Source organism: Oncorhynchus clarkii, chromosome 22 (genome assembly GCF_045791955.1).
Source record: "Oncorhynchus clarkii lewisi isolate Uvic-CL-2024 chromosome 22, UVic_Ocla_1.0, whole genome shotgun sequence".
Lineage (NCBI taxonomy): Eukaryota > Metazoa > Chordata > Actinopteri > Salmoniformes > Salmonidae > Oncorhynchus > Oncorhynchus clarkii.
The window spans coordinates 10,468,948-10,483,795 of record NC_092168.1 but is presented as its reverse complement, the minus strand read 5'-3'; the positions used below and the strand labels follow the sequence as shown (position 1 = coordinate 10,483,795).

The following is a 14,848-nucleotide window of genomic DNA, read 5'->3' as shown; positions in this document are numbered from 1 at the left end:
ACCATTCTCAAAAGTGACCACAAATGTGATTATGCATGTAATGCTTTTATTATAAAAGTGCATTTTTACGGTGAAAATGATCTACCCCAAATTTGAAACCAAATTTGAAACACAACACTGTGTACTGGTTGAATGCCAGTTAGGCTCTACACCCGTTGTAAAGCACATTAATGTGCTTAATTTTAAGTTATTTGGCCACTTTAGTTATGATACAAACCTTATCAAAATATGTAGACCTATGGGCTAGGCTACATGAGGTGTGCAACTATGATTAGAAAAAGTTGCCCAAAAGAGGCGCGCGCTGCTTTTTGCCTTACTGCACACAAGCTGGGCATCATTCACAAGTGGTAATATATAGGCTAATATTGTCACCCATCAGACTATTCTTGATTTCATTTTGTCCTTTACATATACTAAATAATATATGTGTGAAATTAGTTTTGATTTAGAATGGACCTCAATCATGCACCTGTCTCGAAACACGGTCAGGGAGAAAAAAGTATACGTCATCTATGCACTGAAATAGCGAATTGAGGACGATTTCCCACTGTTAATGTTCATGCCAGCCATGCTATACTTGTGTTGTAAAGAGAAGCAATCTGCTTTCTAACGTGCTAAATTAGGAAAGTTCAGAAATAAATATAGTAGGCCTAGCCTATAGAACGCTGATGGGATCCTCCTCTTTTGATAGAGGCCTTTAAAACTCTGTTTTCTCACGCAATTGCAAAGCCTATATAAATGTTGCAAAAACATGAGCTCATGGGCTCTCATGAAGTGTTTGATTACATTCTCGATTACATTTGCATTGATTAGAGGGACAATAGAGTGCTGAGTACCAGGCAGTTAGCAAGTTTGGTAGGCTACTAATGACAATTAGCAGCATCAGAACTTGGATAAGCCTAATTACCGTGACATAATAGGTCACGTGGAATTTATTATTATTATTATTTTTTAACCTTTATTTAACTAGGCAAGTCAGTTAAGAACAAATTCTTATTTACAATAACGGCCTACCAAAAGGCAAAAGGCATCCTGCGGGGATGGGGGCTGGGATTAAAAATAAGAATAAACTAAATAAAAATATAGGACAAAACACACATCACGACAAGAGAGACAACACAGCACTACATAAAAAGAGACCTAAAACGACAACATAGCATGGCAGCAACAGATGACAACACAGCATGGTAGCAACACAACATGACAACAACATGGTAGCAACACAACATGGCAGCAGCACAACATGGTAGCAGAACAAAACAGGGTACAAACATTGGATCGAATTGCAAAAATCGCTGAAGTTGGAGACTTTTATCTCCCTCACCAACTTCAAACATCTGCTATCTGAGCAGCTAACCGATCGCTGCAGCTGTACATAGTCTATTGGTAAATAGCCCACCCATTTTCACCTACCTCATCCCCATACTGTTTTTATTTATTTATTTTTCTGCTCTTTTGCACACCAATATCTCTACCTGTACATAACCATCTGATCATTTATCACTCCAGTGTTAATCTGCATAATTGTAATTATTTGCCTACCTTCTCATGCCTTTTGCACACAATGTATATATAGACTCCCCTTTTTTCTACTGTGTTATTGACTTGTTAATTGTTTACTCCATGTGTAACTCTGTGTTGTCTGTTCACACTGCTATGCCTTATCTTGGCCAGGTCGCAGTTGCAAATGAGAACTTGTTCTCAACTGGCCTACCTGGTTAAATAAAGGTGAAATAAAAATAAAAATAAAAAAAATTGTTGGGCACAGACAACAGCACAAAGGGCAAGAAGGTAGAGACAACAATATGTCACGCAAAGCAGCCACAACTGTCAGTAAGAGTGTCCATGATTTAGTCTTTTAATGAAGATATTTTTGGCATGTTTGTTGCAGCTCGTTCTAGTCGATAGCTGCAGCGAACTGAAAAGACGAGCGACCCAGGGATGTTTGTGCTTTGGGGACCTTTAACAGAATGTGACTGGCAGAACGGGTGTTGTATGTGGAGGATGAGGGCTCTGTAGGTATCTCAGATACGGGGGGAGTGAGGCCTAACAGGCTGACTACACCGCTCGCGTTGCAAACTACATTTAGAAATCTATATTATTCAATTATTGCACCCACACTGCTCGCGCGCGCCAACGAGTCAGTTCTATTTCTGACGCAGATCGAGTCCTGCCTCTCCCATATCCTCATTGGTTTATAGAAACAGGTACCCATGTGCCATCTCCTCATTGGTTATACCAATGTGGGTGACTGAAAGACAAACGAGGTCATTGGCGGTAATGTGGATTAATTGGCGGAGCAGAGGACCTTGTGCATTTCAGGTAAAATAATAACTCAATGTTTATATCCCAGGACAAATTAGCTAGCAACAGCAAGCTAGCTAAATAGGACAAATTAGCTAGCAAGTGCAAGCTAACTAGCTAAATTTCCATAAACGTTTAATATTTCTAGACCTGTCCCAAATTAATATAATTGGTTCAGAGTTAGTTTTGATATTTTGCGTGTCGTGATCGCGTTCGGTGTGTGGGGACAAAATATATTTATGCACGATGGCGCACGGGCGCAGCCAAATTGGGTTTTGTGCAAGAGGGTTTTATAAATAGGCATCAACCATTGGGTCTTGCGACAGGTATATAGAGATGACCAGTTTACAAAGGAGTATAGAGTGCAATGATGTGTCCTATAAGGAGCATTGGTGGCAAATCTGATGGCCGACTCATAAAGAACATCTAGTCGCTTGAGAGAACCCTTACCTGCCAATCTATAAATTACGTCTCCATAATCTAGCATGGGTAGGATGGTCATCTGAATCAGGGTTAGTTTGGCAGCTGGGGTGAAAGAAGAGCGATTACGATAGAGGAAACCAAGTCGAGATTTAACTTATTTGCTGAGAGAAGGACAGTATACCGTCTAGCCATACTCCCAAGTATTTGAATGAGGTGACTACCTCAAGCTCTAAATTCTCAGAGGTAGTAATCACACCTGTGGGGAGAGGGGAATTTGTCTTACCAAACCACATGACCTTTGTTTGAGAGGTGTTCAGAACAAGACTAAGGGCAGAGAAAGCTTGTTGGACACAAAGAAAGCTTTGTTGTAGAGCGTTTAACACAAAATCTGGGGATGGGCCAGTTGAGTATAAGACTGTATCATCTGCATATAAATGGATGAGAGAGCTTCCTACTGCCTGAGCTATGTTGTTGATGTAAATTGAGAAGTGCGTGGGGCCTAGGGTCAAGCCTTGTGGTACACCCTTGGTGACAGGCAGTGGCTGAGACAGCAGAGGGTTCTGACTTTATACACTGCACTCTTTGAGAGAGGTAGTTAGCAAACAAGGTCAAAGACCCCTCAGAGACACCAATACTCCTTAGCCGGCCCACAATAATGGAATGGTCTATTTGACTGCCGTCATGACTCGTGACCGCAGGTGTGGCGGTCACCGTAATAGCCCTAAATACGGTTACATTTAATATAAATTTGGTAACGTTCTAGGAACTTTCTCCAACTGGTTTAGCAGTGGGAATGTTCTCCAGTAGTTCAGAGAACGTTAAGAAACAACATTCTTCTGTGGGAATTTCAGTACTTTGCATAATGTTTCCAACAGGTTTCATCATGGTTCTATTTAAGGTCATGTTCTCAAATTGTTCCAAGAACGGCAAGAAAACGTTTCATAAAAAACACAATAAAACGTTATAATTTATTAGGTTCGAAGAATGTTATTTAAAAACATACAGTATACATTCTGTTCTCAGCATCAAGACAACTCTATCCTCTAGCTTCTAAAGTGTGTTCAGATGGTTTGGCCGCACACACTAATTGGCCGGACCTGATCTTAGTGAGTTCTTGTTTCCTTTGAAATGGTTTGGATAAATCAAATCAAAGTTTTTTTGTCAAGTGTGCCGAATACAACAGGTGTAGGTAGACCTTACAGTGAAATGCTTACTGACAGGCTCTAACCAACAGTGCACAAAAGGTATTAGGTGAACAATAGGTAAGTAAAGAAATAAAACAACAGTAAAAAGACAGTGAAAAATAACAGTAGCGAGGCTATATACAGTAGCGAGGCTATAACAGTAGCGAGGCTATATACAGGCACCGGTTAGTCTGGCTCATTGAGGTAGTATGTACATGTAGATATGGTTTTAGTGACCATGCATATATGATAAACAGAGAGTAGCAGTAGCGTAAAAGAGGGGTTGGAGGGTGGTGGGTAGCGGGACACAATGCAGATAACCTGGTTAGCCAATGTGCGGGACGGGGGCACCGGTTGGTCGGACCAATTGAGGTAGTATGTACATGAATGTATAGTTAAAGTGACTATGTATATATGATATACAGAGAGTAGCAGCAGTGTAAAAGAGGGGTCGGTGGGGGCACACAATGCAAATAGTCTGGGTAGCCACTTGATTACCTGTTCAGGAATCGATTTGGCTTGGGGGTAAAAACTGTTGAGAAGCCTTTTTGTCCTAGACTTGGCACTCCGGTACCGCTTGCCATGCGGTAGTAGAGAGAACAGTCTATGACTGGGGTGGCTGGGATCTTTGACAATTTTTAAGGCCTTCCTCTGAACCCGCCTGGTGTAGCGGTGGATGGCAGGCAGCTTAGCCCCAGTGATGTACTGGGCCGTACACACTACCCTCGGAGGCCAAGAAATTGCCGTACCAGGCAGTGATGCAACCAGTCAGGATGCTTTTGATGTTGCAGCTGTAGAACCTTTTGAGGATCTGAGGACCCATGCCAAATCTTTTTAGTTTCCTGCCCCGACGATGAGAATGGGGGCGTGCTCGGTCCTCCTTTTCCTTAGTCCACAATCATCTCCTTAGTCTCTAGCGGTTTTATTAAAAGTTCTGTTAACATTATTTAATTACACTCAAATAACCTATAATTTCCTTTGTCAGAACGTTAATAAAAAATCCCAGGAAAGCCTTCAGGGAACCATAGTAAAACATTCTCAGAACCTCCCTGCAACCTAAACATCTTTGTCCCCAAAACAGGTGAAATGTTCACTTCAGTTCTCAGAATGTTATAAAAAAAAGTTGAGTTTTACTGGTCGGAAACATATGGCTTTGTTCGCAGAACCAATGAGAAACCTTGGAAGTTCCCACAAGTTCCCACACATCAAATGTGCTAGATGGGTGAATAGCACATTGGGGTGGAGGATTTCTGACCTTCACGAATACACAGATAGGCAACAGCAAGATGGTGCTTTGTGTAAGTAACAGTTTATTTCATTTGAGTGCTATCCCTTTCATTCGTTATCCACTGTCACATAAACCTGAGTGAGAGCATCACTATATCTTACCCGTATCCAAAAATATGCTATACCTTGTGAAAAATGAGAGGAATGTCATTAGATTAACACAAATGTGGAGGGAGGAGAGTATAGAGAGAGCCCCAGGTTCCCCAACTCCTCTTAAATCTGGCTACAGTTATAGAGCAGATGACCTTGGATAGCGCAGAACTTCCTCCACGTATCCTCCAACACTGCTTCCTCCTGACAAGCCACTTGCAGTTGGAAGCCCAAAGTATTTCCACATCCCAAAATGGCACACTATTCCCTACCTAGTGCACTTATTTTGACCAGAGCCCTATTGGGAATAGTTCACTAAATAGGCAATAGGGTTCCATTTGGGACACATCCTATGAGTCAGAGGCTTGAAATGTGTCCCATTAACACGGTCTGTTGCTTGGTGGTGCAGTGCGGCGCAGCAGTCACTCATGTGCTCTGCTGATAACCCCAGCCCTGACCTGCTATTGCGGAGGCTTCAATCACTGACCAAAAGCCCGGCCTAGTCAGTAAACCTAGAACAAAGGATTACGTTTGATTATCTCTAAATTAGACCGCCCTGCATTCAAAATCAAAAGAAAAAAGGGAGAGAGAGACAGAGAGAAAGGGGGATGCCTAGTCAGTTGTACAACTGAATTCATTCAACTGAAATGTGTCTTCCGCATTTAATCCAACCCCTCTAAATCAAAGAGAAAGGGTGGGGGAGAGGGGCGGAGAGAGAAAGCATCATCTTGTCTTGCTAAACTGTTGACAGGGTAATCCGAACAGGAAAATGAGAAGCTGTACCAACTCATATGAGAAAGAGATCTCTGGAGTAACAGAGATTATGGGAGTCTGTAGGCCCTGATACAGTCTGTCAACTGAGTGAGAGACAGAAACATTGCAGAAAGTAGGGGTGTCAAGAGATCATCTCAGCTCAATCTTATTGATTCACATTAAGTCACTCGCAATCATTGATGCAGTTATTCTCTCGCTTAAATAGAACAACAGTGCCTTCAGAAAGTATTCACTCCCCTTGACTTTTCCCCCATTTTCTTGTGTTACAAAGTGGGATTAAACCAGATTTAATTGTATTTGTTTTGTCAACAACATATACAAAATACTCTGTAATGTCAAAGTAAAATAACTTTGAACTTTTTAAAATTGCATTAATGGAAAATAAAACATTAACACATTTTGATTAGATAAGTATTCAACCCTCAGTTAATACATGTTAGAATCACCTTTAGAAGCGATAACAGCTGAGACTTTCTGGGTAAGTCTCTAAGAGTTTTGCACACCTGGATTGTGCAATATTTTCCCCTTATTCTTTTAAAACTTCTTTCAACTTTGTCAAGTTGATTGTTGATCACTGCTAGACCGCCATTTTCAAGTCTTGCCACAGATTTTCAAGCCGATTTAAGTCAAAACTGTAAACAGGCCACTCAGGAACATTCAATGTTGTCTTGGTAAGCAACTCCAGTGTATATTTGGCATTGTGTTTTAGGTTATCGGCTTGCTGAAAGGTGGATTCAGCGATTCAGTTTCCCAGTGTCTGTTGGAAAGCAGACTGAACCAGGTTTTCCTCTAGGATTTTGCCTGTGCTTAGCTCTATTACTTTTCTTTTGATCCTAAAAAACTCCCTGGTTCTTCTCGATGACAAGCATACCCATAACATGATGCAGCCACCACCATGCTTGAAAATATGAAGAGTGGTACTCAGTGATGTATTGTGTTGGATATAACAAAAACATAATGCTTCGTATTCAGGACAAAAAGTTAATTTCTTTGCCACATGTTTTGCAGTATTACCTTAGTGCCTTATTGCAAACAGGATGCATTATTTGAAATAGTCTTATTCTGTACAGGCTTCCTTCTTTTCACTCTGTCAATTAGGTTAGTATTGTGGAGTAACTACAATGTTGTTGATCCATCCTCAGTTTTCTCCTATCACAGCCATTTAACTCTGTGACTGGTTTAAAATCCCCACCCTTCATGGTGAAATCCCTGAGCGGAGTTTGGAAGGACGCCTGTATCTTTGTAGTGACTGGGTGTATTGATACACCATCCAAAGTGCAATTAATAACCTCACCATGCTCAAAGGGACATTCAATGGCAGTTTTTTTGTAATGTATTTGTATCTACTAATGATGCCCTTCTTTGCGAGGCATTATAAAACCTCCCTGGTCTTTGTCATTGAATCTGTGCTTGAAATTCACTGTTTGACTGAGTGACCAAACAGATACAGTGGGGCAAAAAAGTTTTAATTCAGCCACCATTTGTGCAAGTTCTCTCACTTAAAAAGATGAGGCCTGTAATTTGCATCAAAGGTACACTTCAATTATGACAGACAAAATGAGAAGAAAAAAAATCCATAAAATCAAATTGTAGGATTTTTAATGAATTTATTTGCAAAATATGGTGGAAAATAAGTATTTGGTCACCTACAAACAAGCAAGATTTCTGGCTCTCACAGACCTGTAACTTCTTTTTTAAGAGGCTCCTCTGTCCTCCACTTGTTACCTGTATTAATGGCACCTGTTTGAACTTGTTATCAGTATAAAAGACACCTGTCCACAACCTCAAACAGTCACACTCCAAACGCCACTATGGCCAAGACCAAAGAGCTGTCAAAGGACACCAGAAACCAAATTGTAGACCTGCACCAGGCTGGGAAGACTGAATCTGCAATAGGTAAACAGCTTGGTTTGAAGAAATCAACTGTGGGAGCAATTATTAGGAAATGGAAGACATACAAGACCACTGATAATCTCCCTCGATCTGGGGCTCCACGCAAGATCTCACCCCGTGGGGTCAAAATGATCACAAGAACGGTGAGCAAAAATCCCAGAACCACACGGGGGGACCTAGTGAATGACCTGCAGAGAGCTGGGACCAAAGTAACAAAGCCTAACATCAGTAACACACTACCCCGCCAGGGACTCAAATCCTGCAGTGCCAGACGTGTCCCCCTGCTTAAGCCAGTACATGTCCAGGCCCGTCTGAAGTATGCTAGAGAGCATTTGGATGATCCAGAAGAATATAGGGAGAATGTCATATGGTCAGATGAACCCAAAATATAACTTTTTGGTAAAAATTCAACTCGTCGTGTTTGGAGGACAAAGAATGCTGAGTTGCATCCAAAGAAAACCATACCTACTGTGAAGCATGGGGGTGGAAACATCATGCTTTGGGGCTGTTTTTCTGTAAAGGGACCAGGACGACTGATCCGTGTAAAGGAAAGAATGAATGGGGCCATGTAACGTGAGATTTTGAGTGAAAACCTCCTTCCATCAGCAAGGGCATTGAAGATGAAACGTGGCTGGGTCTTTCAGCATGACAATGATCCCAAACACACCACCCGGGCAACGAAGGAGTGGCTTCGTAAGAAGCATTTCAAGGTCCTGGAGTGGCCTAGCCAGTCTCCAGATCTCAACCACATAGAAAATCTTTGGAGGGAGTTGAAAGTCCGTGTTGCCCAGCAACAGCCCCAAAACATCACTGCTCTAGAGGAGATATGCATGGAGGAATGGGCCAAAATACCAGCAACAGTGTGTGAAAACCTTGTGAAGACTTACAGAAAACATTTGACCTCTGTCATTGCCAACAAAGGGTATATAACAAAGTATTGATATAAACTTTTGTTATTGACCAAATACTTATTTTCCACCATAATTTGCAAATAAATTAATAAAAAATCCTACAATGTGATTTTCTTAATTTTTTTTCTCATTTTGTCTGTCATAGTTGAAGTGTACCTATGATGAAAATTACAGGCCTCTCTCTTCTTTTTAAGTGGGAGAACTTGCACAATTGGTGGCTGACTAAATACTTTTTTGCCCCACTGTAATTGTATGTGTAGGGTACAGAGATGAAGTAGTCATCTTAAACACTATTATTGCACACATAGTTAGTCACGCAACTTATTATCTGACTTGTTAAGCACATTTTTACTCCTGGAGTTATATAAACGTGCCATAATAAAGGGGTTGAATACTTACTGACTGAAGACATTTCAGCTTTGCATTTTAAATTAATTTGTAAACATTTCTAAAAAACATAATGCCACTTTGACATGATGGCCTATTGTGCGTAGATCAGTGACACGACATCTAAATTGAAACGATTTGAAATTCAGGCTGCAACGTAACAAAACGTGGAAAAGGTCAAGGGGTCTAAATGCTTTCCGAAGGCACTGTAAACTAGGCGAACCATGTGTATACAGTGTGTACTAACTAAATGTACAGTACAGTCTTCATGGACATCTGTTCCTAACAATATGTAATTAGTGGGCTGTAAACAAAGTCACCCCCCCCCTACCACTGAGCTCAACTCTGACTGCGGGCAGAGGGCCGAGGGCAGGGGCCAGACACACAGTGGACTGCACAGTACATCGTTTCTGTTTCAGTGTGGCTTTCAACGTGGTGTATTCTATCTCGTACATTTGTTGTATTACGCTATGTGTGTCCCAAATGACACCCTATTGCCTACTGAGTGCCCATAGGGCTCTGGTCAAAAGTAGTGCATTATATAGGGAATAGGATGCCATTTGGAACAAAAAACGCTGGCGCTCTGATCTGATCTGAAGCTCCACACCCAGCTAGCACATAACTTTCTGTAACAACATGTGTTTCTTAGAGCTGGGTGAGAGCGTGGTTGTCCTATGGCTATTTTGCATACAATCTTCCCACAACTTTCTGGGAATGTTGCAGGATGAAAAATAAAATCACTTGGCATTCTCAGCACATTTAAGGAACTTGACAAAAAAAAAAAAACTTTATTTTCTTGGTATTTCTTTACTTTAGCAGAATGTTTCCTAAAAGTTCAAACATGGTTACATTTAAATTACATATTGGTAATGCTCCAGGAACGTCCTCCAACTGGTTTGACATTAGGAATGTTCTCAAATAGTTCAGAGACCGTTAAGAAACAACGTTCTTCTGTGTGAATTTCAGAACTTCACCATAACGTTTCCTACAGGTTTCCTCATGGTTCTATTTAAAGTCATGTTCTCATTGTTCCGAGAGCGTTAAGAAAACGTTCCACAAAAACCACAAGAAAACTTGAGTAAAGTTCAGAGAACATTCTAAGAATGTTATTTAAAAACATATATTCTGTTGTCAGCATCAACAAAACTCTCCATCTTGTTAAGTTTGTTTAGGTGTGTTAGCTGAGCCCACTAATTGGCCACACCCGATCTTAATAAGTGCATGTTTCCTTTGAAAAGGGGTCTGTTTCTAATAGACAAAAATTTGAGATTTTTGATTTGTATGAATTTAAAAAACATGTCATGCTAGCTCAATCCTGGTGATGCAGTGGACTAATTCCATGGAGAGAGAACAGAATATCATTGGTTTGAATCTCACTGATGCTGTGCCACAATAAAAAATAAATGTGTTTTCAATGACTAATGCTTAAGCAAATGAATTTCCTTGTGTCCTATCTTTGCTTGGAGTTTAAAACAGCTAACCCAAACTAAGCAAGCAGTGATATTAAAAGTCTTACATGCTCTTAGAATGTTAATGAATTACCTTCAAATGACCTATCATTTCTGTTCTCAAAACGTTAATTAAACCTCCCAGGAAAACTTTCAGGGAACCATAGTAAAACCTTCTCAGAACCTCCCTGCAACCTAAAAATGTATGTTCCCAGAACAGGCAACATTTTTTTTTAAACGTATGAATTCGTTCCCAGATTGTAACGATCGTTGTCCTCCTCGGATGAGGAATAGGAAGGATCGGACCAAAACGCAGCGTGGTAAGTGTCCATTTTAATAAAATATAACTGAAAACTGAATACAAAATAACCAAAGTGAAACAATGACACTCAAAACAGTTCTGTATTGTGAAACACAGACCATGAAAACAACTACCCACAACCCATAGTGGGAAAACAGGCGGCCTAATTATGGTTCTCAATCAGAGACAACGACAGACAGCTGTCCCTGATTGAGAACCATACCCGGCCAAAAACACAGCAATACAAAAACATAGAAAAAAAGAACATAGAACGCCCACCCTAGTTATTTTGGCCTAACCAAAATAGAGAATAAAAAGCCCCTCTATGGCCAGGGAGTGACACAGATTCGATGGGAAACCAAAAACGTACTTTCCCACAACTTCCAAGGAACCAAATGTGCTAGCTGGGCAGACACACAGGTTGAAGGAGTTCTATTTCTCAGATGAAACTAGAGACACAAATTGTCTCTCTTCGTTTTATGTTGAAATTCATGTGTGCAGTGCAGCGAGACAGGGTTCAATACCTTCTCAGAGGAGAGGGAGAAAGGTTGGTTTACGGAACAAATCAGAACATGAAAGCACACGTCGGATACGGAAGCAGATCGGATTGAAATGAAAGAGAAAGAAAAAGAGAGAGAGGCATGCATACTGTAGCTGCTGATAGCAGTCGGTGCTGTCAGACAGATAAGGGGGTTCATTAAACCACTCCAAGTAAACATCATTGACATGATATGAATATCAATGAACTACCCTGATGTGGTTCCCTTGAGTAAATGTAAATAAACTAGGGCACTGTGAGTATACACTGAGCATATGAACTAACTAAATGCATGCTACTCTCTCCATGGATGCGTCCCAAGTGGCACTCTATTCTTTATAGAGTACACTACTTTTGGCCATTACCCTATGGGGCCCTCGTCAAAACTAGTGCACTTAACCGGTAATAGGGTTCAGTTTGGGTCCTATAAATGAGCTCCACTCTGACTGTGGGCAGGTGTACTCACTGGACTGCACACTACACTGTTTCTGTTTCCGTCTCTCCAGTGTGGCTTTCACTGTGGTGTATTCTATCTAGTACATTGTTCTATTACTCGAGTTGCTTCCCAAATGACAGTCATTTCAATACCCTCTCAGGGAAAGAGAGAAAGATAGGTTGGTTTACGGAACAAATCAGAACAGCAGAAAACACGTCGGAAGCACAATAGACACTGAAGCAGATCGGATTGAAATGAAAACTGGCCGACAGTCGAGCTTGTCTTTTCTTCATTTTTATATTGAATAGGCCCTATTCAAGGAATGATACATCCGATCACACTAATTTCACTGGCTGTGCCTGTGAAGTACTTTCTGGCATGTGTTCTCTAATAAACACACTTCATACTTTAATGACTGGATGTGCGTCCCTAAATGGCATTCTATTCCCTATATAGTCCACTACTTTTGACCAGTGCCTCATGGGCCGTGGTCAAAAGTAGAACGGTATAAAGGGAACAGGATGTCATTTGCGACGCACATTGGATGATGAATAGTAGAGACTGGCCTCATTGAGGGGGGAGTGGACTCGTTATCACAGTGAAAAAGAGGTAGGGAGAGGAGGAGATATGAGAGTAGTGGTGAGAGGTATTCACCCAAAATGAGCCATTCTGCAAGAGGAGGAAGGTGTGAGAGACGATGTGTGATTATGAATCTCCCTGACTTGACAAAGAAAGCTGATACACACGCACACACACACCCTACCACGCACGCGCACACACACACACACACACACACACACACACACACACACACACACACACACACACACACACACACACACACACACACACACACACACACACACACACACACACACACACACACACACACACAGCATTGCTTTTTTAGGCTATTGAATCATTGGTAAAATTTTCTAAGATTATGTCTAGTAATTATTCCTTAAGTTTGTGAGGTAAGTGAGGCTTGAGTCAACACCGCCCCAGTGTCCCTGGTGGACTGGTTATACATTGTTTGGCTTGGCTGATCAGAGGTCAGTTCTTGATTTGTATCCCAGACTTGGCTCGGTGCTGTTGCTGGAATTAGAGCTGACTCCAACGGACCTCGTCTAGTTTGTTCTCCAGTGATTGTACATTCTCCACTGGAACAGAGAGTAGAGGTGGTTTATTCACTCGCTAGTTTCATCAGGCTGTCCCCCCGTTGGCCTCCATATCGTAATTTCATCAGGAAGCCCCCACATCAGCCTCTATATCATAGTTTATCAGTCTGTCCCCACGTCGACCTCTATATCGTAGTTTCATCAGGGTGCCCGCACGTCGGCCTCTATATCGTAGTTTCATCAGGGTGCCCCCATGTCGGCCTCTAAATAATAGTTTCATCAGGCTGTCCCCATGTTGGACTCTATATCGTAGTTTCATCAGGCTGTCCCCACGTTGGCCTCTATATCGTAGTTTCATCAGGCTGTCCCCACGTTGGCCTCTATATCGTAGTTTCATCAGGCTGTCCCCATGTTGGCCTCTATATCATAGTTTCATCAGGCTGTCCCCACGTTGGCCTCTATATCGTAGTTTCATCAGGGTGCCCGCACGTCGGCCTCTATATCGTAGTTTCATCAGGGTGCCCCCATGTCGGCCTCTATATCGTAGTTTCATCACGCTGTCCACACGTTGGCCTCTATATCGTAGTTTCATCAGGGTGCCCCCATGTCGGCTTCTATATCGTAGTTTCATCACGCTGTCCACACGTTGGGCTCTATATCGTAGTTTCATCAGGGTGCCCCCATGTCGGCCTCTATATCGTAGTTTCATCACGCTGTCCACACGTCGGCCTCTATATCGTAGTTTCATCAGGCTGTCCCCACGTTGGCCTCTATATCGTAGTTTTATCAGGCTGCCCCCACATCGGCCTCTATATTGTAGTTTCATCAGGGTGCCCCCACGTCGGCCTCTATATCGGAGTTTCATAATGCTGTCCCCACGTTGGCCTCTATATCGTAGTTTATCAGACTGCCCCCACGTCGCCCTCTATATCGTCGTCTTTTCCTCTTCCGAGTGTCGAGTAGAATTCTTAATCCAAATCGAGATTAGTGATCGCTGTTCTAAGTCCAGAAGAGGGTGCCATTTGGGACACACTCCCAGACTGCAGCTCATCCCTTCTCCGAAATGGCCAACGCAAGGGACACTAACTGTCCTCCTGAGCACGTTCCAGATGAGAAATATTAGAGTAACAATTCTGCTCATGAAAAGTCATTCCCCTTAACTGTTGAATGACCTACTAACCTCATACTGTTAATAAACTAGTGTGCCATAAAGCATTTCTATAGGCTACATCTAAGTCCTTACAACTCCCACAGCCTTGACAAGTGCACCAACATATGAATCAAGATGCAGCATTTCTTTTACACTGTGTCGTCATGTTCATTTTGCTATTTACAATACAGTTAGTGATGTACAGTAGGAGGCCGAACACTGGCCATCTTACTGTTTCCTGTTGGACGGATGGCCTGTGTGGGTTTGCCAGGGGATGTGAGCGGCGTGGAGCTACGTTTGTAACAGTGCTAAAGTTGTCTAGCAACTGTCAAATGTGCGGCGCAACAGAGCCAGTTACAACTGAAGTATCTGATGATGAATATATTAGAGAATAAGCTATTTATTTTTTAACACAGTGGCCACAGCCTATCACCTACTGTAGGTAAGCCCTTGTTTAATAGCCTACGACATGATGCTGAAATGTTACGACATTCTACTTCAAAACCAAATGGTACATAGTCACAAAAGTATTTGTTAAATGAAAAAAAGAAACGGGAAAAAAAGGAATGGAGCGTCATCCCCCCCCCCCCGTGAGCACTGAGCG

The 14,848-nt window shown here is 41.9% G+C and overlaps 1 protein-coding gene across 1 annotated transcript in view; it reads right to left on the bottom strand.

Annotated features, from left to right (window-relative positions):
- Nucleotides 1-14,848, bottom strand: part of LOC139380339 (kalirin-like) — a 281,823-nt gene that overhangs the window by 134,798 nt on the left and 132,177 nt on the right. The gene's annotated exons all lie outside the window — the stretch shown is intronic.